We start from the raw sequence: 26,910 nt of genomic DNA, 5'->3' as shown, positions 1-26,910 counted from the left end.
GTGTAGCCTGGTTTTCATCTTGGACTCACCACGGAGGCAGCAGTAGCTTCACCTGTCTTAGCTCTTACACCAGCAGTCTAGATGTAGCCATGTTTTAAAAGGCAAAGGGTGTCTTCGTGTTACTATGAAAATGATTTAACCTCATACTCTCTCTGAAAGAATCCTAGAGACTTTGAGAGGTTCATGGATCACACATCATGTCTTATCAATCCTTTCAAATGAGTTTAATTATTCTATCCACAAGTCTCATGGAATTTCAGATAACGGATCCACCTGCTGTCTCGACTGAGGGTTTCAGTCCTGGCAGATCAAAGTCCAGCCTGAGCTCTGGATGGTCTCCTTTCTCTTCCGTTTCTCACGCTGCTGTTTCTCAAACCTCCCTGGCCTTGGCCTCAGCTCCAGCCCCAGTGCAGTCTGATTCTCATGCTCCCTTGGTGTTTAGTGTAACTCACAACCTGGTCTTCACCTACCTTACAGAGCCAAGAAACCACATCTAATTAAAGCGACCTTCCATAAAACACAAGGGTTAATAAAAATTTGTTGATTATAATTGAAATTTTCCCTAGAAGACAACCTTCTCTCAGGTGCTCCATTCTTAGGTTGATGGAACCGTTAGTGAAGGAGTGAGCGTCTGCCCCTCAGCCTCAGGGGTCTTTCCCTTGGAAGAAAGTTCCCTTTCTGAGGCTGATTGTTATTACGAAAAATCTAAACCAGGATCATCTCTGTATGCAAAGTTATAACTGGATGAATTTACAGAAATGCTTGAACAAGCCTAATCATGGCCTGATGCTCACTCTCCCCGGAAGCTTGTCTGAAGCCTAGTGGTCAATAGATCCCCCCAGAGAGGCGCTGCTGTTCCCCAGCATGTTGAGAGCGTCCCTGTCCCCTTCAGGTGATGCCACGTGTGTGATTGCTCTTCCTCCTTCAAATCTTTGCAAATATGTGCACACTGGCTAGCAACCTCACCCCAAGTCACGGTCTCAGAGTGACAGGGACTCCAGCCAATCAGTGCACTAGTGCCCCGTGGCTGCCTAGAATGACAAGAGCTGCTGATGTGGGAACAGGAATTTGCAAAGCCAGGACGGCATTGATTGATCGGTTCCATTTCTAAGGATGCAGAGGTCATTCGTTTATGTCGCAAAAGGAAGCTTCCTCCTCAACAGCTCTGGGGTGGCAGGTGTGCTCCTACGTTTTGAGGTTAGTTTACCACCAGGGAAGCAGCGTCCAGGGGCCAGGTTTGGGGAGCTGCATCACCTGCCACTGAGAAGGGGCAGGAGGTGTGAGGATCCCTGTCTCACTTGCTGTACCTCCATCATAAAGCAACGGGGAGAGAGACATCGAGACCAACAGCCCAAACACTGGCTTTTATAACGTAGTGGGCTTCTAATTCCTTTTCCTTCCTTTCTCCAACTAAGCCACAAAATTGAGCACGTGACCACAGCATGGGAAGCAGACGGGCACCATCCCCACCACACAGACAATGACTGGAGTGAGCAGGCGACTTCTGAATCGAATGTTGACTTCTAACAATTCGGAGACATTTCACAGATCATTGTGCTTTGGGAAAGTAAAACCAAATGGAAATGTGTCCCGGACAGGACATGTCATACACGGCGCTCACTCGTTTTGGATTCTGAAGAAGCTTTGCATATCTGGAGTCTCGTCCACCTCCCTGGAGTGGATGTTGTTTTCCTCTTCAGTTGGTCATAATGGTCAGGAAAGGCCCCGCGTCAAGCAGGGGCACTGGCGATTACCCTGGAGTGGTGCTGTGGCAGCTCCCAGAGGTGGCCAGGGACCCAGGGCCTCACCTCCTGCTGCCTTCGTCCTCCATCTTTATGGTTCAGAAATGACCACTACAGGCCTAGCCCCTGACCTTAGTTTCTGGCTGGAAGAAGGAAGCCAAGAGGAGTTGCTTCAATGGGTCGGTCACTGGAGAGGGATCTCTCTGGAATGTACCCTGATGACTATTTCTTCTGCAGTATGGTGGTCACAGGTGTCAGTGCAGAGTCTGAGGGATGTGGGCTTTGCGGCCTGCTTTGCCATCCCAAATAAAAGCAGAGTTCTGTTCCTGTGGAAGAGTGTCCACTGTCAGCCACTGGTCTTGACAGGCAATTGTTCTCTCCTGGCATGGGTGCTGGAAGCCGGCTTCCTCTCTCATTCTGCTGTGGTGTACCAGCACTTAAACTGAGGATCATGTGTCTTCTCACATCAATTACATTTCCCCTTTGACAGTTTCCATGAAAAACCCTTATTTGAAAATGTACGTTCTAAGAGTTCTATAAGCTTAAGCACAATATTTTTTTCAATCTTCTCTTGATCCCATTTGCCCTTAGACTTTCAGCCTTTGTCTTTCTACAGGAACAATTCTCAAGTCCTTCCCAGCTCTAGACTTCACCTGAACTCACACTACACTTTTCAAACTACTTATCTCCAGACAGTTCCTGGCTCCCGACACATGAGCCCCTGTCCTGCCTATGACCCTTCCATTTCAGTGGCTTCAATGTTCTCCTCTCATACTAAAGTGGCCGTTGTCAGTGGTGCCCCAAGAGCACAGGGACAGCGAACTCAAGTCCTCCCTGAAAAGCCATCCTCAGATTTGGGGCCTGGTTCTCACACACTGAAATCAGCCAGATGTGAGTGACTGCGAGGGTCACCAAACCCAGGAGCCTGCATCACGCATGCTCAGCTGGGAAGCAGGCACCACATGTGGGCCCTGTGTGGAAACAGGGAGAGAAGCATTCCTCAGAGCTGTGCAGGGCGACACTGTGTGCTGTTAAATAGTGAAACGAGAGAGCAACAGGAAACAACCGGAAAGAACAGCTTTGAAAAATAACCAAAGAAAATGTATGTTTAAATACATGCATTTACGTGTGTACATACGTGTGTGTTTCTGATGTGTACATACACACAAACACACATCAACCCGATTAACTGTTAAGCAGATGACTAAAGTAAAAAGAAAACCAGATTTACAATCCCACAAAAATCACACAGACCTAACCCAGAGGTGTAAGTCAGAAAATGTGAAGGAGGATTGAGATAAAGAGAAGTGTTACTGAGCATCTAATGGCCTCCCAGAAGAAATGACTGCAAAGTGGAGGAAAGACACATTTGAACACATAGTGTTTATGCCTAATGAAATACATAAATCTGTAACGAAATCCGAAATTAAAAGAAGCAAGCACGTACCACATGGAATAAACAAAAAGAAAATCATATTTAGATCAATTGTATTGAAATCACAGAACTCGAATTCAGAAGTAAGTTTAAAATTGAGAAAATACAGGTTTCCTAAAAAGAAAAAAAGTTTCAAGATAATAATGGAAATGAGAAAGAGAATTTATCTTCAAAATAATGAAATGAAAATTATTGTTGTCAATTATGTATGAAGAAAATTATTTTACATATGAAAGAAAAGGCATAAATATAGATAATTTAAAAGAATTTCCTACCAATACACTACACCACAATATTCTGATAGCAGCATGTGTGCAGATTCAGTCGGTTGAAGAAAAAGCAGCATGGTTGATTCTAAAGCTTTTCCATTTCTTAGGATGAGCTTAACACACAAACTTTGGTATCTGTATAATCATGCATGTTCAAACTTAAAAAGTAGGCATTCTATATTTCATTAGATAAAGAAAAACTGAAAGATTGAAATATTAATCTCAACTCTATAAAAAAGGAGGGGTGAAAAAATGCATTGAAGTATCAGGACAAAAATCATAGACTTAACCATAAAAGTTAGATAATAAAAACTAAAAAATATGTAAGAATTGGAAAGGAAGAAGGAAAAGAAGTTTGCCAACAAGCTCAGGTAGGTATATTATTTTAACACTTGTGATTGGGCTTCAACTTATGATAAAAATGGAATAACAGGGAACAGATTTACTCACTCTCTAAAGCAGCTAAGAAAGCAATTAGACAAAATATATAAAACTGACTGTCAAGATATTAGCATTAGTCACTGGAAGAGTGGATCCTCGAAAATGAGAAGCAAGCATGTTTTGCACTATCGTCCCTAGGACATTGCCCAGAAAGATGTTCCAGGTGTGGTGGAGGAGGCATGCCAGGCAGGTTTGGGGAGACAGCCTGGGGGTGTCCAGGGAGAGAAGAGCGGCTGGGCTGCATGGGCCAGAACACCAGATAGGAGGGACCAGGGCAGCACAGGCCCGCAGAGCTCAGCAGTCAGCAGGACACTGGGGTGAGCAGACACCTAAGAGAGTTACCCCAAATGTCAAAGGGAGCAGTGCCCGTAACTCAGGTGGGGCCGGGAATGGTGCCCGCCCGCCCCAGTCAGAGCAGAAGACCTCCCAATGCAGGAGATGCAGACGCAGAAGGATTTGCCTCAGTCCCAGGACCAACCAGCTCTGGTCCCAACCAGCAAGTTGAAACAAGGACCAAATTCATTAAACCCTTTCCCAGTCACTCACCCACTTTTCAGAATAAAACTCAAGAGATTAGGAAATAGCTAGGAGGAAACAGAGTAGCATACATGAAGCACAGCAACAATACAAATTTTGTAGCATTTAAAGGGGCAGGAAAATGCAGCACTTCCAGAGGCAGAAGTGACACAAGCATGGAATCCATGGGTAAAGACGCCACGAGGTTTATACCAGCATCTCCCACAGGTTTAAGAGGCAAGCAGTCAGGCTGGACTTATGAAGAGGCGGGTGATAGAGAGGGAAAGAGAAGCTGGCCTTCTAGAGTTGGAGACCCCCATGTCTGAGATGGAAAGTGCAGTCAGTGGGAGTGCGGACTGATGCGTCACTGGGGAGCATTCACTTGTCAACTCAGCAACATGATTACAGAAGCTGTAAAGAAGTGGGAGGAAAACACTGGGAGAAGAGGGCGGGAGGTGACCCGTGCATCACTGGACTGTGGGAACACTCAACTGGTCCACTCGATGTAGCTAGATTCCTTAAAGGAGGAGAGGAGAGAATGTGAAAAGTTATCCAAAAAATTCAAATCTGACGACAATTGTAAACTCATGTATCCATGATGCTCAAGAAACTCCAAATCTAAGAACGACGTTACATTCAGGCATATGATATAATTCTTAAGAAAAGTAATAAAGAAGTGTAATATTAAAAGTAATCAAAGAAATAAGATATATCATGTATACAAAAATAAATTTAAAATGATGGAAATTTTTTTCATTTTCAATAATACAAGCTGGAACACAATGGACAAAAATGGTTCAGTTACTAAAAGAAAATAAGATCAATCCAAGTGTCAATCTAAAATCTATACTCAGCAGAAACAACTTTCAAAAGTGAAGTCAAAAGAGAGCTTTTCGCACATGTGAAAGAAAATCTCTGTGATAAGAAATGACAGCAGAAGTAAAAAAGCAGTGAAACTGGATGGAAATCTATAGAAAATTATAGATGTCTAAATGTTTAAAAAAACAGCAAACTCTACTCTGACATAAACTCCTAACGAAATGAAATGGCAAATGACAGACTGAAAAAATTATCGCAAATCATATAACAGGTAATAAAAAACATTTATCTCTATCAAAGTCTATCAAAACTCGATTATAAGGAAACTAGTAAACCATTTTTCTAATAATAGGCAGAGTGTTAGTTAAGCATATAACTCACCAAAGAAAATACACAAATGGAAAATAAGCTCATGAATAGTTGTTCAAAATTGTAATCTTTAAAATAAAATTTTAAATCAAAATGCCAGTTTTGTCATAACAATGATTTATTTGACATAGTGATTAGTTTATTAGAATAGAAATAATTGAAAAGGTTAAAACATGCATTGGCAAGAATGTGAACAAAATAGAACTGAAATATTAGATGTAGGAAATTAAAAATAGTAGAACAAATTTGGAAAACTCTTTTGCAGTTTCTTAAGGTTCTAAGCATCCCCCCCCATGTGACCCAATAACTCCACCCCTAGACAGTTATCTAAGAGGCATGAAAGCATAAGATCATATAAACGTACATGAATGTTCAGAGCTGCTTTGTCAGGTCTACAATCTGGAAATAATGTAAGTGGCCATCAAAAGGGGAATCACCAAACATATTTCTGTAGAGTCATTCAATGGCACTATATTCAGCATTAAAAGTGAATTAATAGCTACAGAAGCAACATGAATAATTAGCAGATGACTTAGGCAGAATGAAAGAAGCCAGCACAAAGCATAAATTTATCACTACATTTATGTAAAGGTCTACAGAAAGCAAACTAATCCACAGAGACAGAACGTAAACCTTGCTGGTGGCAAGGAGGGCGGGGAGCCAGGGCCAAGGAAGGCGGTGGGGGACTGAAAACGGCAGGGAGTGTGTTGGTCCTGGCCTTCATTCTGGCGGTGGCCTCGTGTGCACGTGTGAGTCAAACCCGCAGGAATGCGCGTGTAGGTGTGCTCAGTGTACTGTATAGCCGTTGCCTCCTTAAAGTCGTTTTGTAAAATGTGGGAAACGTGGGGAAACCCTAACAGCAACCAGTGAACGATACAGAACTTCTTCAGTCCATCAGAAAAGGCGCAGTCCTTACCTAGATCAAGGACCCATTGGAAACGTTGTCCCTATGTCACCTAAAAATGCAAACGTAAATGACACTCTGAGTGGGGACACATGCTAGCAGCAGGGGAGCCTGGACGAGCAGGAGCAGCCCAGGGGACGCTTGGGGACAGATGAATCTTGTCAGGCGGAACTGGAAATCTGAAGAAGCGCGTTAGGCTCCGCCTCACTCAGAAACACCGGTTTCTGGCACGCCGTGTTGCCAGTCTGTGGACCCCGGACTCAAAACCATCACGAGAGTGAGGGTCCCAGAGGCTGGAGAGGACAGCCTCCTCCACAGAGCTGCTCGGTGTGTGTGGAGAAGCCACGCGGCAAACCCAGGCTGTGGCGCCTGCCTGCGCGCTGACCCAGCCCGCTCCCGGGTCTGCTCCTTGTGCCAAGCGCAGCGGCCCTGAGCTGTCACCAGCCGCTCCCTCGGCGCTCTTCTCCCCTCTGATCACCGGCCCCAGTGCCTGTGAGCAGAGCGTGGAAATAGGAGGGGTGGCTTGGACTCGAGGGGGAGTTCCGCAGTAGCAACCAGGGGGCCTGCAGTCAGAGTCGGCAGCCGGGGCACCGAGACCAGCGTGTCCTGCGCCCTGAGCACCGGCAGGTGCCCCGCTGGTCCTGTGAGAAACGAATGACGTCTAATCCAGAGTGGTGCACTTGCTTGTCATGAAGCTATTTTGAAAAGCGAATGAATACTCAAAGTTTAGGGACCTTTTACTCCGTCAGGAAGGCTGGAGAGTCGAAGGGGAGAAGGGGCACCTGAGGGGGTTTAGCAGGGGCGGGTGCCAGACGCCTGCGCCAAAGGCGGGCCCCTGGGGTCTGTTTATACGGGGCTCCCCAGCTTCACGGCGTTACACACTTCCTCGCATGCGTCAGAGACAGTGGCAAGGACTTGGGGTAAGCACTGGAGATGCCAGGCTGGGCATTGTGGATTTGAGAGGGGAATAAGAAACGACACTCACCTGCGGGGAGGTGATCAGGGTTCATCTCCAATGCCAGCTTCTCTGCATTCTTGTCACCTCCATCAACTCCTCCCCACAAATATGCCTTCAAGACAGCTCTGTCAGCAAACAGTGTCACACCTAGGACACCCTTGATACCTGGGCCTGTGGATCCCCAGACCACTACAGTTCCCAGGATGGTGCACACGTGCTACCTTCGTTGCAGTTACAGGACACAAAGCAAAATTGGCCACTGGAAGGGTGCATGAGGCAAGGTCATCGGGTCGCAGGCGCAGCTTTCCAATGGAGTCACTCAATACCTTTGCCGCTCGGACTACTCAAGGGGACAGCCGTCTACCAAGGAAGCTCAGTAGAGACTCAGCTTCAGGGTTGCTGTTGGGGCTGTCACCTAGGCCCCTCCCAGCACACACCAGCTCTGGGGGCTCCCAGGAGAGCAGGTGCCCAGCCAGATGGGGTGCACAGGCTGGGCTCAGTGAGTGGCTCTCACCACTCAGGGGCTTCCATTTCAGCACAAGGGTATGCATACCAGCCAAGTTCACAGCCGCCAGAAAAGGGTCCTCCTTCCTAGGCAGTCCTGCTCCACAGGGGCCTCCCAGAGCCTGAGGTCAAGGAGTCATCCTCTGGGTTCCAGAGTGCACCAGGCTGCGCCGAGCAGCACCCACAGGCCTCCCGAGAGCTCCTCCTGATGACAGGGACGCCTGCGCTCTGCTGGCTCAGGAGTCCCAGGAGCCGGGAAGATGGACCTTTCCCCCAGGAGCTTCAGCGGACTCTGGAAAACTTGTTAGAGCCAGAAAACTGACCAGTGACCAGGGTGAGATGCCCGCTCAGGAGAAGTGGACGCACCACCAGCAAGGGAGGACATGGGTGTTGACTGGATCCTGGCTGGTCTCCCTGCCTCCAGGAGGTGCCATCCAGACCGCTGCTCCTGCCCCACAGGAAGCAAGGCAAAGCCAATGGCGCTTTTAACCCCAGTGCTGTTCCTGGTGCAAGCGCCGAGTGCCGAGCAGATGCTGGGTACTCAGTCTGAGCTAAACGTGTTGCAGCAGTCGGGACGAGCAGGTCCTTGCTGAAAGGCAGGCGGGATTCACGTGATAGCTTCTTTGAAATGCCACATTCCTTGACAGCGAATTGCACGAAATGGTGCGTTTTAACCTCTGATAAGAGGGGACGCTTGTCAACAGCAAGGGAAGGATTTGTTCATTATGCTGTTTCAAAAGTAGTCAGTGCTGAAGAATTCCTGCACGTAGGAAATCTGCAGAAGTCAGTAGCTTAAGGCATATCAAGGCTTACTTATTTTCAAATAATAAAAATAACATATCTTCTTTATGGAAGATAGAAACACACAAAAGCATGAAGAGAATATACAAAGCACTTATAATCTCACTCTCTAAAGAAAATGCTGTTTTTATTTTATTATGCCCCATTTAAACCTCTTTTCAATTTATGTATTTTATAGGGATGCTCATTCTCTCTCTCTTTCCCTCTACACACACACACACACACACACACACACACGCACACTATAGAATTACGTGTAGATGTTTCTATATGTATTTAGTGTGGTTTTAAAGTGAAAGGCAGTCCTGTTTCTCTCAGTGGAACACCGTTTGCCTTACAGACTGTGGCAGAACCCCAGCAGTCATGAGGACAGGGAAGGGTGAAACTCAAGACTGACTGCAGCCCGGACACCTGCCTGTTTCCTTGATCAGTAGTTAAAGGGTTTCACTGATTTCATTGAATATAGCTCCTTTTCTAATGGCCTGAAGGCCTTCAGCTAGATCAATGGTTCATGGCAGCACTGCCCATTAAGGGGGCTTGACCTGGTTAGAACGCTCAGGTTAGACTGACCTGCAGGCTTCCAGATGAAGGTCTAAGAAAACCTCCTATTTTCAGCCAGTATTGAACTGAAGCCAGGCACACACACCCTGAAATCTCTCCCTTCCAGGCCTGGGGAGCGGCTTCAGCCTGGAAGTGAACTGGTCTGTTAGAGGCCACCAGCTGCTAAGCATCCTCAGGCCTGGTCACTTATTCTTGTCTTCCCTTCTTTTATGCTTTCCCATGAATTTGGCTACTCTTGACATATGCATGATTGGGATCAAAACAACTGTGCTATGTAAATAATTCTAGCCATTTTATCTTACTGTCCACTACGTGCTGAATCTGGCTCTGCTGAAATCTCCTGGGAAGTCCAGCGGCTTTGAAGGCGTGACCAGCACGTCTGCTTTCCCATTGACTGCGGGTATCTTCACTGTTGTTGAAAAGGAAAAGCCCGTGTATAATGGTCTGGACTGTGACGAAAGCTGTGATAATCACAAGGTGGCACAACCAAGTTTATGCTTTTTAGCAATGGCATAAAATACCCCACCCTGTCATCTTGTGTCCCGAGGTAGCAAAGCCTCTTCTTTACAGACAAGGTAAACCAGAGACAGGCCTTGACAAACACTGCACTCTGCAGAGAGGAAGCCAGGCTTCCTGCCTCAAGTACACTCTCCTCTACCCCCAGGCCTGCTCTGTGAGCATTTGCATGTTGTAGCTTGTCAGTGAAAATATGCACAGTTGCCTACTGTATACATGTGCATTACAGATGTGCTTATATATACATATATATATATATATATATGTCATGATGCACAAATTTAAGATTGTACAGCATTTTGTGAATATTTTCTTAGTAATTTTCACAGTGAAGCCACACAAAGGTCACACATGAGCACTCCCATGGCAGAGATGAGAAAACACAGGCTTCTCTGGATAAGTGACCCTACTGTGGCCACAGTACACTGTCCCCTCCTGGCCCCCAGCATCTGTCTCCCCAGCTGGTGTGGTGGGGTGTCACCTCCCCTTTACTCACAGGGCTTTCCCCTGCTGCAAAGACTGCTGCTTTTCGTGAGGCTGGTCCGGGAGGCCCTCCGTGAGCTGAGGTCAAGTTTGTTCCTGGGCAGCGCATGCCACTACATCTTCACCTGAACCCTCTGGAGCTGGCCCTCCGCTCCCGTCAGCTGCGAGTCTCCACGTTCCGGTGAGGACTCTCCAGGGCTCAGCACGCTCTGCTGCGTGGGCCTGGTCACTGTGCCTCCTGCTTCCTCTGCACTCCTCAGATGCAGTTCTTCGTTATGTTATGATGCTTTCTGGTTCCACCCATCCTCCAGCAAGTCACCTGATTTTACTCTTCCTTGTGGTTGAGTAGAAGTACAGAGTCCACGGACCACACTTTCTATATCCATCTCTTGATTGGCCCCAGGTGGGTTCATAACTGCTCATTATGAATTATGTTGCTCTAGGCATTGGTGTGTGTGTGCCACTGCAGTGTGCTGAGTGCAGGCCTTTTGGATGGATACTAAGGAGTGGGATATCTGGGTCACATAGTGGTTCCATTTCTAGTCTTTTGGGGAATTTCCACACTGCTTTCCAAAGTGACTGAACTCATTTGTTTCCCACTGACAACATATAAGCATACCCTTGTCCCTGCATCCTCACCAGACATTATTTGTATTCTTGATGAATTCTGACTGGTGAGTAACAAAATCCGTGTAGTTTTGATTTGTATCTCCCTAATGGCTAAGAATGTTGAACATTTTTTCATACATTTGTTGGCCATTTGTATTCTTTTCTTTTGAGAAATGCCTGTTTAGATATTTTGTCCAGGTATTCAGTGGGTTGTTGGTCATTTGGTGTTAAGTTTCTTGAGGTGACTGCTTCCTCTCTGGGCAGAATCTTTTTACCCTAATGCCCTGACACTGACTGCTGGCCTGATGTTTTGAGGGCTTGGTCTTATGAAGCAAGATGGTGTGCAGTCGATATGTTGGAGGCTTGTCCTTTGCTTTCTTCTAGCACCGTCTCTCCTTCTGGTCTCAATCCTAGGCCTTGCATTCACTTTGAGTTGATTTGTGTGCAGGTTGAAAGGTAGGGATCCAGTTTCATTATTTGACTTGGCTATTCAGTTTTTCCAGTACTGTTTTTTAAAGAAACCATCTCCCCTCCAACTTAGGTTTGGCATCTTTTTCAAGGATCATGTGCATTTATGTGGATTCGTGTCTGCCTGCTACTCTGTGCCATTGGTTTTCATACCTGTTTTTATGCCAACGCCAGGCTGTGTGTTACGATGCCTCTGTCATAGAACTTGAGACCAGGTATCGTCCTCATCCTCACTCTCAGTGCCCAGGATCGCTTGGCTATTCTTGATCTTTTATTTTTTCATATAAAATTTAGAACTGTGTTTCTAGTTCCGTGATGAATGTCATTGGTGTTCTGATCGGGGTTGTATTGAATCTGTAGGTTGCTTTTGATAATATGGCCATTTTGAAGATATTAATTCTGTCTATCCAGGAAAATGGTTGGTCTTTTCATTTTCTAAGATCTTTATTTTTTTTTTCTTCAGTGCTTTGCAATTTTCATTGTAGAGGTCTATCACCTCCTTTGTTATTAATTCTCAAGTATTTTATTTTATTTTTGAGGTTATATGGAATAGTTTTCTTAATTTCTTTCTCTGAATTCATTATTGGTGTATAGGGAGTGTTACTGATTTTTATATGTTAATCATGTATCTTGCAACTTTGCTGAATTTGTTTATTAGGTATTGTTATGGTTTGGATATGAGGTGTCCCCCATAAGCTCACATGGGAGATGATGCAGGAAGGTTCAGAGGAGAAATGATTGGGTTGTAAGAGTCTTAACCCAATCAGTGAATTAATCCCTGTTGGGATTAATTGAAGCGGTAGGGTGTGGCTGGAGGAGGTGGGAATTGGGGTGTGGCTTTGGGGTATGTATTTTGTATCTGGCAAGTGGAGTCTCTCTCTCTCTCCCTCTCTCTCTCTCTCTCTCTCTCTCTCTCTGCTTCCTGATCACCATGCGAGCTACTTCTTTCTGCCACACTCTTCCACCATGATGTTCAATCTCATCTTGAGCCCTGAGGAATAGAGTGGGCCTTCCATGGACTATGACCTCTGAAACCATGAGCCCTCAAATAAACCTTTCCTCCTTTACAGTTGTGCTGGCCAGATCATTTAGTCACACAGTGAAAAGCTGACTGAAACAGAAATAGACATCATCTAGTGAAGTTTTTAAGGTCTTTTAAGAATAGAATTATGCCACACTCAGATAGTTTGACTTCTTCTTTTCCTATTTGTATCCCTTCAGTTTCCTTCTTGGATTTGATTTCTCTGGCTAAAGTGTCAGAAACTATATTTAATAGGTGTGGTGAGATTGAACATCCTGGTCTTGTTCCTAATTTTAGAGAAAATGTTTTCAGTTTTCCCATGTACAGTATAATGTTTGCTGTAGGTTGATCATGTACAGATTTTATGTTATTTAGATATGTTCCTTAAACCTACTTTCTTCACTGCTTTTAACAAGAATGGACGTGGGATTTTCAAAGGCTTTTTCTGTATCTGCTGAGATGATCCTGTAATTTGAGTCCTTGATCCAATTCATGTAGTGAATTATACTATTGATTTATGTATATTGAACCCTCCTTGAGATGAAACCCACTAGATCATGGCATATAATCCTCTTAATGTGCTTTTGATTACAGCTAACTAGCATTTTATTAAGGATTTTATGTCTCTGTTTATCAGGGATATATTCTCCGGATTGGATTCTTCAGTATGTCTCTTTGTTTCTGGTGTCAGTGGGACACTGGTGTCATAGAAGGAGTTTGAGCATATCCCCTCCTTTTCTATTTCATGAAGTAATTTGAAGATGATTGATGTTCCTTCTTTAAAGATTCCGTAGAACTCAGATGAGAATGTATCTGATCTTGAGCTTTTTGTTGTTGTTGTTGCACCATTTTAATTAATATTTCAATCTTGTCCCTCAATACTGGTTCCTTTAAGTTTTCTATATTCATTTGATTCAATTTGGGTAGATCATAAATACATAGAAATTTGTCAATATCTCCTACATTTTTTAATATATTGGAATAAAAGTTTTCAAAATAGTCCCTAGTTATTTTCTGGATTTTACTAATTTTTGTTGATTTGTATCCACTCTTTTTCATTTGGTTAGTTTGGTTAAGAGTTTATTAATCTTGTTTATCTTTTCAATAAATCAGCTCTTTGTTGTATTGATCTATTTTATTCTCTGTCATTATTTTGAGCTCCGATCTTAATGATTTCTTATATTCTACTGGTTTTGAAGTTAGTTTTTTCCTGCTTTACAAGGGTCTTGAGATTTAGTGAAGCAGATACTAGCTACTCTAGTAGCATTAGAATGTTTATGTGGGATATTTCTGGGTTTTCTTTTCTTTTGTTTTAAAAATATAGGTACTTAATCTATAAGCTTCCTCTTAGAACTGCTTTCATAGTGTCAGAGATTTTGGTGTGTTGAATCATTGTTCTTGTTTGATTCCAAGAATTTTTAAATTTCTTCTCTCATTTCTTCTGCTCTCCATTTCTTATTAAGAAGAATATTATTCAGTCTTTATGTGTTTATCTGGTTTCTATATTTTTTTTCTGTTTATTTCTAATTTCATTACATTTTGGTATGATAAGACACATTCAACTGTATCACTCTTTAAAATATTTGCTATGAATTATTTTGTGACCTAAAATACAGTCTATTTTGGAAAGGTTACATGGAGCTGCCAAGAAGAAAGAGAATTCATCTGTTTTGGATGATGTATTCTATAAATGTTTATTAGCTAGTATTATTTTGGTCAGTAGTATTCATTATATTTATGTGTAAATGAGCTTTCTATTGATGAGAGGAGTGTGTTGAAATAACCGAGTATTATTTTATTGTGATATATCTGGGGTTTAATGCCACGAAGTGTTTATGTTATAAGGTACACCAATATTTGAGGAATAAATATTTAGTCTTGTTATATATTCTAATTGGATTGTTTCCTTTACCAGTAGTAACTTTCTTGTCTCTTCTGATTGATTTTTGCTTGAAGTCTGCTTTGTTAGACATAAAAGTGGCTAGTCCTGCTTGTGTTTTGACTCCATTTGCATAGAACATCTTTTTCTATTTTTTTTTTTTCAACCTGTGATATCTTTTCCTATGGGATGAATCTCTTCAAATAACATATGGTTACATTTTTTAAAAATTCCATTCTGTCAGTCTGTGTCTTAATTGGAGAGTTCAGGTCATTTATATCCAGTGTTATCTTGGAGAAATGTTTGTTATTGCCTGCAATTTTTGTTTATTTCCTACTTTTAATTTGCCCTTAATTCTCATTTACTAAATTGATCTTTCAAAGGGCTTCATCCATTTGAGAGTTCTGGGGTTTGTTTTTGAATTTTTCTATATGTAGTATACATTTAAATATTTTTGTAGTGCAGGCTTCATGGTCATGAATTCTATTAGATTATTCTTATTTTGTAAAGTTTTTATTTCTCCTTCAATTCTGAGAGATGGCTTTGATGATTATAGAAATCTTGACTGGTAACTGGTTTCATTAGAGCTTGAAATACCTCATTCCAAATCTTCCCTGAGTTTAGAGTTTGAGTTGCAGAGTCAGAAGTGAGCCTTTTTGGTTTACCTGATGTTTTCCCTTTTGGCCTTTAACGTTCCTTGCTCACTCTCTATTTTAGACATTTGGATTATCATGAATCTTGGAGAGGTTCTTTTTTATTTATCTATTTGGGGTTATATAAGCCTTCTATGTCAATGATCATCTCGTTTCTCAGGTTTGGAAGTTTTTCTTCTATCATTTTACTATAAAGTTTCTTAATATCTTCATCCTGTATCTCCATGCTCTCTTCTATCCTGATGACTCTTAAATGTGGTCTCCTCATGTTGTTCTAGAATCCTTAAATGTTCTGATCATGATCCTTTTACTTATTTTGCACACTGTAGGTTCAGGTTCACTTGTTGTTTCTGAGGCCTGAAGTTCTGTCCTCTATAAAATCTCATTGATTATAGTACATTTGGATCAAGTATATTTGGTTGTAGTACAATATTTGTAGAAAGTGGTTCAAGTACATTTTTTACTTTATTCATTGTGCAAGCCATCAACACAGTGACTAACTAGGGGAGATTTGCCCTTATAAACCAGCATTCTCTCTGAAGAGGGCCAGCACAAATCTATTTGATAAAAGCAGTGAGAGGGCTTTTTAAAAAAAAAAAATGGGGAAATTTCTATAAAATATTTATCTAAACTCTCAGAAGTTTTCTTCAAGATAACTCTTTTAAAAGAAATCAGACGGTTAGCTTTGGAAATGCGTCTTATCAAAATATTTCCCACAGGTATTGAAGCAGCTCTGTGTCTTTTAAGTCCGTCAAACAGTGTCATCTAAGGCCAGAAACTATGAATACCTCAGGACCTGCCTTCCTGTTCCAGAACAAAGAGCCAGCGCGTCCCCCTGGTGGGTTCCGTCTGCCTGGCATGACGGAGGCATGGCCTGTGGCTGGGGAGCACATTTCCTTCCAGGTGAGGCTGCAAGTCTGCTCACAGGTTCTCATGCCGCAGGCCTCCAGTGCTCTTGCTCTCAGGGAGAAAAGTGCAAAGCAGCCAGAGTTGGGCAGGGAGAGGCACAGGAAAGAGGAGGAAGGAGTCTGAGTCTCGTGCTGCTGAAGGACAGGAAGCCTGCTCTCTGCCCAGGGGCTCAGTCAGTCACGAGGACTCTGCCCTGCTGACGTGAGGTGCAGAGATCACCAACCTGGAATGGGAAGGTAAAGGGCCTCGGCGGTGACGTGGCCCTGGCCTCCAGTCTTCATGTGGGCCAGTGTCACACACACTCACCAGCACATGCTGTGCCACGCCCGGTGCCAGAGTGGGCAGACATTCAGCACCCACCCTTCTCCCCAGTGTGGTCAGAGCCCAGGCATGTGCAGTGGAGGTGCCAATGGGCAGAGAGACTCCACCTGTAGGAGCCGTTCAAGGGAGCAGAGCCTGCTTTTCCTGGGTCTCAGAGAAACTGTGCATGACCTCAGACAGCAGAGGATGAAGAGAGTGGCCAAGTGCAGCCAGGGGGAGACAGGGCCCTGCTGAAGGCTCAGCAGCTTGGCATCGTAGAGAAGATCAGATGCAGCAATGGGCCGATCAGATCCCCTAGGTTGGGTAGATCCAAACACCGATGGCATTTCCTGTATCTGACACTTCAGGAGCATCCGCTGAATGACTGCCCTTGCCTGTTCCTCTGGAGGTGGACCCGAGCCTGGGCACCAGCCCTGCCCACATGCCTTCCGTTCGTCCAGGACGGGCTGTGGATGTAACTGAGGAGTCACTTCCTGTGAGCCTGCCTGCTCCTGGGACTCCACAGAGCTGGCCATAGCTCAGCGGGGCCTCGGCTCCCGCCCCCTCTGCTCACTTCAGCACTGAGACCCCAGTCGCCCCACGTCCACTCCTTCACTACGGAGCTGGCCAGGACCTCCCCTGGCACATTGGCTCTGGAACCCGTGCTCCTCTGACACACAGGTCCGTGTGCGTGTGCTGTTACTCCAGAGAGGCGGGCGGCTGAGGACTCAGACAAGCACCCAGCTGTCCGCCTGGACAGTTTGCTAGCTGTCCTGGGTCGCAGTGCTCGCCCCTTGCCTGGACTTGGCCTTTTCAGAGCCACGTCCATCACAGGCGAGCTCTCTCTCCCAGTCGTGGAGCCTCAATCGTATCTGCCCTGTGAAGTTACCCTGAACCCCCCAAAGAAAGTCCTTCCTCCGTCCTCCCCACAGTTATGTGAATTTCAGCAGGGCCCCGCCTACCTTGCCTCCTGTCAGCATCCGTATTTTCACCGCCGGCTATAAACCTACTTCCTGAGACTTCGTTTCTCACCCCATTAGATGGCACAGCACATGAACCAATCAGAGCCCTCAGTTCCTCCCTGCTGGACTTTGACCTCAGATCTCCTTCCTAGAACTTTCAGATCTAAAATGCCGTCTTCTCTTCCTATATCATGTTAGTTTTTGTTCTTGCTTTGGTGTTGGGTTAGTCTTTAGATTTAGTTCAACAATTAGTTGCTCAGTCCTATAACTTTTTAGAACTGTCAGGTTCAAGAATGATAGGCAGCTAGTAGCCCTGAGAAGTCTGTGACCTGGGAGGAAAAGGACTCATGTAAATAATTACAGCAGAATGTGGCAGATCCAGAGAGGAGCGAGGCCAGTGCTAGGCAGCGGAGGGTCCATGAAGCTCTTCAGACCCCTGGCGCCTGTGTCCTTGGGAAGCGGGAGCTCAGGGGCTCCCCAGGGAGGGGAACTGCAGCAGAGTCCCCGGGCCTCCCTGAGGACACGCCACTTTCAACAGGGTTGGGGAGACACACTAGAGGAACTCCAAACTCCCAAAATTGTTTGTTGTGCTTTGCACTTTAAAAATCATTTCTTATAGTTTTCTTCTTCAGACACTGGGTACGATCAGCTGGGCTTTCTCTGCGGTCATTGTTAACATTTAGCTATGGAACCACAGAAGTAAGAAAGAAGAACCTCTGAACTGGTTATATATAGAGAATCAACCTTTACAAGGTCAGAACCATAGAAATACTCAGATGAGGAAGGCGAAGCGATACATCTGTAGTGACATATGTGTCCATCGTAACTTTGACATTTTTCATGTGAAAGTTTGGACCTGGAACGTGTTTCAGGACTCATGCGGATGTGCCCCCCAGCAGCCTGGGGGCTCCAGCTTCACTGTCCCCTGTGGTTGTCCACGTGGAAGCTGGAAGGATGCTCTTCCATGCCTCTGTCATGGTGCTGCTCGATGACCTGGCCCACCGCCACTCACCAGGCCTGCCACATCCCTCTGACGTCAGTGCTGGGGCGGTGCACACCATCCTCGCACGTCGGAAGCAGCCCAGCACGGGCTTCCCACTCTGGAGATTCCACAGTTTAGGCAGAGACAGAACCTCTGACCTGAGTTTCCAGAAAAGCAGTCTCCAGAGAAAACAAGATGATTTCTACCATCAGACAGCTCAGTGCAATTCCACGTGATTCCCGCTCGAGCTCAGCTCCTGTGGGTCCCCAACCCGTGAGAACACACTCAGAAAACATTTTTCTCTGAGGCATACCACTCTGATGCGTCATCACCTTAAACCATATCATCCTCAATATTCAAAATCGGTGGCTTATGATAAAGAACATACAGGTGATTTTGAGCGCACTGAAGCTTTGGTAGTAAAATTGATCTGTGTCATCGTTTGCATATTAAAGATTTTGTGGCATCCTGATGAGCTGAAGGTGTGAGCTCGCCTCCTTCCTGTGTGGACACCTGCCCCAGCCTCAGGAGATGGGCCTTTGGGGGCGGCGGGGTCATGAGTGTGCAGGGCTCACGTGTGCTGTCACGGACATAAAGGGACCACAGAGAGCTCTCCTGCTCCCGTTTTGCCACATGAGGACCTAGGGGACGTCATCCTTCTATGACTTCAATGTCCAGCTGGCATTCACTGGACACCAACCCTGCTGGCACCTCGACCTTGATTTCAGCTTCCAGTTGGAGAGAGGCGTCTTCTGTGGAAGGTACCCAGCTTATGGTGTCCCTCTCTAGGAGCCCAGACCCAGGTAAGTATCAGGTGTTAAAGCGTTAGGATTATCAGAAGATGTTTTATTCATGCGTGTCCGGTTTTTGCTGATTGCAAATCTGAAAGCTGCTAGATTTTAACAATAAAATAGAAGACAACAGTTGTGTAGCATATAAACAATTCTCTACTATCAATCAATTTGTTTTTACACAAAAATACGAATCCATCCAACCTGAGATCAGTTTGAAAGCCGGTGGAGGGTTCAGCAACACGGGTACGCTCAGCTGACTGTGCACGTGACATTTGCATGTTGTGGGTATTTTGCTAAGTCAAGTGCTTAATTTTGGCAGGATTTTGAGATTATTTTCCGTGTTTGCCTTTTACGTCAATGCACACTTCACCATGAAACTCTCCAGGCCTCTCTTTCTGCTGACTCCTTCTACGTACAAGGGGGCTGCAAACCATCAGAGCACCAGGCCTGCAGCCCGGCTTCCCCGAGTCTGTTCAGAGAAAGGCACTGTGAGCAGATGACATAGCATCTCAGGGCATTCCCTGATGTCCTCACCTCCTGATGCCCTCACCTCCTGATGCCCTCACCCCCTGATGCCCTCACCTCCTGATGCCCTCACCTCCCTGATGTCCTCACCTCTTGATGCCCTCACCTCCCTGATGTCCTCACCTCCTGATGTCCTCACCTCCTGATGCCCTCACCTCCCTGATGTCCTCACCTCCTGATGCCCTCACCTCCTGATGCCCTCACCCCCTGATGCCCTCACCTCCTGATGCCCTCACCTCCCTGATGTCCTCACCTCCTGATGCCCTCACCTCCCTGATGTCCTCACCTCCTGATGTCCTCACCTCTTGATGCCCTCACCTCCTGATGTCCTCACCTCCTGATGCCCTCACCTCCCTGATGTCCTCACCTCTTGATGCCGTCACCTCCCTGATGTCCTCACCTCCTGATGCCCTCACCTCCTAATGCCCTCACCCCCTGATGCCCTCACCTCCTGATGCCCTCACCTCCCTGATGTCCTCACCTCTTGATGCCCTCACCTCCCTGATGTCCTCACCTCTTGATGCCCTCACCTCCTGATACCCTCACCCCCTGATGTCCTCACCTCCTGATGCCCTCACCTCCCTGATGTCCTCACCTCTTGATGCCCTCACCTCCCTGATGTCCTCACCTCCTGATGCCCTCACCTCCTGATGCCCTCACACCCTGATGCCCTCACCTCCTGATGCCCTCACCTCCCTGATGTCTTCACCTCCTGATGCCCTCACCTCCTGATGCCCTCACCTCCCTGATGTCCTCACCTCTTGATGCCCTCACCTCCCTGATGCCCTCACCTCCTGATGCCCTCACCTCCCTGATGCCCTCACCTCTTGATGCCCTCACCTCCCTGATGTCCTCACCTCCTGATGCCCTCACCTCCTGATGCCCTCACACCCTGATGCCCTCACCTCCTGATGCCCTCACCTCCCTGATGTCCTCAACTCTTGATGCCCTCACCTCCCTGATGTCCTCACCTCCTGATGCCCTCACCTCCCTGATGCCCTCACCTCCTGATGTCCTCACCTCCTGATGCCCTCACCCCCTGATGCCCTCACCTCCTGTTGCCCTCACCTCCCTGATGTCCTCACCCCTTGATGCCCTCACCTCCCTGATGTCCTCACCTCCTGATGCCCTCACCTCCTGATGCCCTCACCCCCTGATGCCCTCACCTCCTGTTGCCCTCACCTCCCTGATGTCCTCACCCCTTGATGCCCTCACCTCCCTGATGTCCTCACCTCCTGATGCCCTCACCTCCTGATGCCCTCACCCCCTGATGCCCTCACTTCCTGTTGCCCTCACCTCCCTGATGTCCTCACCTCTTGATGCCCTCACCTCCCTGATGTCCTCACCTCCTGATGCCCTCACCTCCTGATACCCTCACCCCCTGATGTCCTCACCTCCTGATGCCCTCACCTCCCTGATGTCCTCACCTCTTGATGCCCTCACGTCCCTGATGTCCTCACCTCCTGATGCCCTCACCTCCTGATGCCCTCACACCCTGATGCCCTCACCTCCTGATGCCCTCACCTCCCTGATGTCTTCACCTCCTGATGCCCTCACCTCCTGATGCCCTCACCTCCCTGATGTCCTCACCTCTTGATGCCCTCACCTCCCTGATGCCCTCACCTCCTGATGCCCTCACCTCCCTGATGCCCTCACCTCTTGATGCCCTCACCTCCCTGATGTCCTCACCTCCTGATGCCCTCACCTCCTGATGCCCTCACACCCTGATGCCCTCACCTCCTGATGCCCTCACCTCCCTGATGTCCTCAACTCTTGATGCCCTCACCTCCCTGATGTCCTCACCTCCTGATGTCCTCACCTCCTGATGCCCTCACCTCCTGATGTCCTCACCTCCTGATGCCCTCACCCCCTGATGCCCTCACCTCCTGTTGCCCTCACCTCCCTGATGTCCTCACCTCTTGATGCCCTCACCTCCCTGATGTCCTCACCTCCTGATGCCCTCACCTCCTAATGCCCTCACCCCCTGATGCCCTCACCTCCTGATGCCCTCACCTCCCTGATGCCCTCACCTCCTGATGTCCTTACCTCCTGATGCCCTCACCTCCTGATGCCCTCACCTCTTGATGCCCTCACCTCCTGATGCCCTCACCTCCTGATGCCCTAACCTCCCTGATGTCCTCACCTCCTGATGCCCTCACCTCCCTGATGCCCTCACCTTCTGATGTCCTCACCTCCTGATGCCCTCACCTCCCTGATGTCCTCACCTCCCTGATGCCCTCACCTCCTGATGTCCTCACCTCCTGATGCCCTCACCTCCTGATGCCCTCACCTCCTGATGTGCTTTCTATTTTTTCATGTGTGGAGAGATAAGTTAGAAAATTAGAAGTGCGACTAAGTCTTTGTTAATCCATAACAGTCTTGAAGAAGCAAGGTTAAAATAATTTGGTGATTACAACGACCCCGCTCTTCACACTCACAGCGGCTGCGTCGCTCAGGGCCGCCTGTGTGGGCTCCGGTGCTGGGCTGTCAGCTGGTGCTCCCGCCTGCTCCTCCCACACCGGGGACCCGTAGCTTCTCTGCTGGGCACACATGGCCTGCTCATCCTCTATACCTTTATTTTTTCAAAACAAATGGATGTGCTTTTCCCTAGCACCTTATTTTTAAAAATCAGAATGTGGAATTCTGGGTTACATAGACTTGTAACATTTTGGGTTACATAGATGATCTTCAGCTTCCCATCATCAGAGGATGAAAGAGGGGCCATGAGTCAGCGGTTGCTTGAAATGGTCAGAATGGCAGAACCGAGGAGTGCACGTCACGAGAGCCCAGGGCCCGCTGGCTCCTGATTGTCGTCTCGTCTGTGTTTATGTGTGTGAAACTCGGCTTCTCAAAGTGAGAGTGCCTGCCCTCTCAGCGGGATGCGCTGTCAGCCCTGCAGCGGAGACTCAGGCGCCGTGGCCTGACCGAGTCCTGCTCCTGCTCCACTGCCCCTGGCCGCTTCCTCAGAAGCTGGCTCTTATGGCAGATTTAGACCTGTAAAAATTACCTTTTACATTAACTATAACTGGCGGAACAGTACTTATAGGAAAGCAGAGAATTCCTTCTCTTCTCTCCCAAAATTGGGATTGCTACTGATAATGAAATATGTTAAAAAGCATAATAAAGAGTAAAAGAGAAACACATTTATTAAAAGTTTTTATAACCTCATATATTTCAAAAGAGAAAGCAGAGATTTAACCTTGTTTTCTCACTCTACAAATCGATGTTGTCACAGGTACATACAAGTGAAATTTTAAATGAAAACTCAGAGCCCTGGATACTGCATTCTTTATTTCAAATTGACACTCAATTAAATTAGACTGATGCATTTACAGAGTAAATGATCTGCTGGAAGGTGATCCAGCAAGCAAACATGTTTTATTTGAAGTATTAATTGTAACAAATTAACTCATGGTGGCAGAGATGTCTGCAAAAGTGACACATTATGGCTTCTGATTCTGATATTGAGGGACGGTATTTAGAGACAGTTTCTGAGCTAGCATACTGAAGCACCTTGATTGGCAGTTCTGGGTACCAGGAGAAGAATCTGAAGAGCAAAGCACAGGTGAGGGGGTTGAGAATGTCCTGATAAATCGTGCTGTGTGGGAAGGCATTTGGAGAAAAATGTCTCAGCATTGTTAAGAGGAAGAGCAAAGACACTTTGCACCGACATGGAGTGGGCAAGAAGTCAGAGAGAACCCAAATAAGCCTGTTGTAAGAGCACACAATATACCTGGCTTCATTTCTAGCTCCAGTTTCAAAACACAGAAAGGGGAGAACAGAGCTGCTTTTATTAAGAACAAGAGCAACAAGCACAGGGTTAATTAAAGCTCCCTGAGAAAGCAGAGGTCTAATACAGATTCTGTCTGATTTTTCAACATTTCTAGCCTACTAAATGTCTCTCTTATATATTATTAAATTACATAATCAGTGCATGTTCTTTCTGTAGGACCCGGAGCTCATTGCCTGACGAGAACATGGGCTGATGTTTCTATGTGTGTGCGTGTGCATATCCAGGTGGAGAGGGAGCTTTGTATTGCCCCTGAAAGTGTTCCAGCTGAAGCCATGGTCCATCCTGACTCAACTTTCTCTATTTCTTTAATCTATTACTGTGCTCTTTCGCTCTTGCCGTAATTCCAGATTCCTATTATTCCCCCTTCTTTGTTTGTCCTTGAAGATTGACATCTATATACAGTACATCCTCTCCTCATGCAGCTCTGAGCAGATCAAGAAGACACACATACACAGGATTAAAACAACTCAGTTGTCACAGGAACAACATCTGAGTTGACCTGGGGTCCTTTGGGAACCTAGAGCGAAGGGTTCAGGCCAGCCTCCTGGATGGTTGATACTTACTTGGATTAATGAAAGAAGCAGCATGGTCATTTTTGTGGTTAGCTACCGTGTTTAAACCTACTTAGGAACCATGACATTTAGGAAGAAAATCTGTCTGCACCTCCTCTTGTCTGTCCAACACAGGCCATGGCACAGGTATCCCAGAGCACACGGCAAGCGATCACGGGGTACAGCTGAATAGTAATACTACTACTATTAGGATTTTAGTGCATAAAAGTTAACAGCTGCATGATGTTGGAGAACATTTTAAACAGGTAATAGACTGTGCCAACCCTGGGACAAGCGGAGAGCATGGTGCTCAAGACAGCAAGTACTGAGGTGTGGCAGAGAGCATTCCGCACACGTGGGTGAGGGGACGTGGGGTGGATTGCGAGGCAGCCAGGAGGGGAGGGATTGCATGCCACAGTGAGGGATGCACATCGTCATGGAGACGGGAAGCCCACGTGGGATGTTGGAAGAGAGTGCCGTAGTCAGTTTTACTGGTGACAAAGAACGCTGGAGTCCCGTGTAGAGAAGCTGGCTTTGCTGACGCTGGCCTGGCAAGGAGGCAGAGATCACGGGAGATGGGAGGACAGGGTCCACAGGGAAGGGCAGTGAAGCCAGAGGCTGAGCCTGGGAGCGCAGCAGGAGGAGAGCAGGAGTCAGCTGCAAAGCCCATGCCTGAGACCGAGCGCGAGAGGAGGGAGGAAGGCAGGCGGACCTCCTGCACGTGCAGCCCAGGGCTCCCTCCAGCTGTGCAGGCCACCGTAAGGCAAATGGCAGCACGGGGAGGGTCCCAGGCTATGGGCGCCTGGGGAGTGTCCCTGTCTTGAGACCATTGACCACGTGACCGGGGTGCCATTCGGTCAGATTTCCTGTTCCTGTGATTTGCTTCTCACACAGCCAAGGAGATCTAGGTGTGAAGGATGCATCAGGAAACCCCATGGCGCCTCGTGCAAGGCAAGCTGAGCATCTGGAGAGACTGCTGCTGGCCCAAGGCCGCCTCTGATCACACCAGGCAGGGGCTGTCAGCAGCCTCGGAACTCCTGATATTCCCAGGCATGGTGACACATTCCTGTCATCCCTGTGACATGGGTGGCCAAGGCAGGAGAATCTCAAGTTCAAGGACAGCCTGGGCAACTTAGCAAGAACCAGTCTCAAAATAAAATTTAAAAGTGAGCTGGGATGTGGTTCAGTGGTGGAGGGACCCCGGGTTCAAGCCCCAGGACCACGAATAAAGAAAACGGAACCTGGAACTCTCCTGTTCTTTTCACACCTCAACCACTTGCTTACAAAAGGCCTGTAATTGCTAAGTTGAGTTTTTTTTGGTGCAGTAGGTCAGCTCTTGTCAGTGCCATGTCACCGAAGGCAAATTAGGTCATTAACAGTCCGCCAGAACCCCTCAGCTCTCCTGGCAGAGGAGGATCTCAAGCTGGTGTCCCTTGCTAAATGCTGAGCGCAGGCTGCCCCCAGGTAGGTCCCTGTGGCACGAACTGCAAACCACAAGCCCTGGTTCCCATCCAAGCAAGAATCCGATTTCTTGATGTGAAATAACTCATAAGAGAATTCACGTTTCACTTTGGACTCCTTGGGAGGTTCGGGTAGAGGTCAAGGACTGGGTGGAAGAGGAGAAAAGCCAGGCGTGTTGACTGACATCATTCCATGATCTCATCTTCTCTAATGTACTGACTTTATTTTCAAAAGCACTAGCCATGCGTGGGCATGAGGAATGGATCCAGGATCAGGTCTCAATGGGCTGATTCTGCAAAGCTCCCGGACATTTGAGAGGGAATCATGGTGTGGACGGAGGTTGGGACAGGAAGGTCGACACTGCCTGGAACTACTTCTCCACACCATGGTTTTCACTAGACCAGTGAAACTGCCCTCTGAGGATTCGACTGTCCTAACGAGACACTTCTGAGTTTTCAAGGTTAACAGGTGAGACTGGAAATCTCACCCTGAAGATAATAATATAATCATTGGAAAGAAAATATTTTGAACACGCGTCCATTTCTCATTTGAAAATATAGAACTGAAGCAATCATTTATTTCCACCAACAGGGAACTATGGTTGCTAGTTGTGTATAGATTAAATGTTATTTCTAAGAGATTCATGTCATATATCTGATTAAAGTTTCAGTAACTTTTATCAATGGCAGAATTATATCTTTTTTCTTGTACATTTATATGTTTAGAAATCATTTTGCTTGAGAGTGACAAATGTACCCTTGCTGGAAATCTGGTTCCAACACAACCATCACACAACTTAGGAGATGTTGAATGGGACCCAGAGTAGGGAGGTGATAAGCAAGGCGAAAAATGCAGAAATCACCCCTTTGTGGTTCTGTCAGTCACATATATCAACTTTAATGAAGAAATAAACAGGGAAATATTTAAATTCATCAGTTTTTCCTTAAAACATATATTGGAATTCTGATTGGAATTACAGGGCATAAGTTGGTGGAGGACAAGTATGTGTCTTATTATGTTTTTTTAGATTTTCTTTGCTGAAAGGAGGGAGACATCCCTTACTGGTGGTGGACCACGGTGCTGTCTGATGGCTACAGTCTTCATGGATAAACCAACTCTCCTTCTCCATCAAAAAGTTCTAGCACCATAATCCCTTAACGAGAAACCAGTGCCCCCAGGGGACATTTGGATGTATCTGAAGACATTTTTGACTGCCTTGATTGGAGGATTTGGGCAGGGGTCCAGCCAGGAGGACTGGATGGAATCCAGGTTGGTACTCAACAACCTTCCGTGCACAGGACAGCCTGCTGCAAAGAACATACAGCCAAAGCATCCCTGGTGCACACGAGCCACGGATCCTGATTTCAGGTGGATTACTGCACGGGGTTAATATTTTAGACCTGTCTGCGTTACAGTTTCAACCTAGAGTGCAGGCACATGATAACAGGGAGAGAAATATGCTCCAGCTTAATAGGGCCAGATTAAATAAAAACTTCCATCTGGCTTCCATGCTGGGGCCTGCAGAAGCCTTAAAGAATATATTTATTATGGCTCGTGCGGTATCTAGCAGTGGAGAGCTCCAACTGAGTATTTATTGAATTTGGCACTAGCGCTAGTTTTTGTTGGATGTTTGCATATAATTTTATTAATTCAACTTTTACCATATTCCAATATTTTTGGTTAAC

The sequence above is a fragment of the Sciurus carolinensis genome, chromosome 13, assembly GCF_902686445.1.
Source record: "Sciurus carolinensis chromosome 13, mSciCar1.2, whole genome shotgun sequence".
Taxonomy (NCBI): domain Eukaryota; kingdom Metazoa; phylum Chordata; class Mammalia; order Rodentia; family Sciuridae; genus Sciurus; species Sciurus carolinensis.
Note: the sequence above shows the minus strand (reverse complement) of the source record.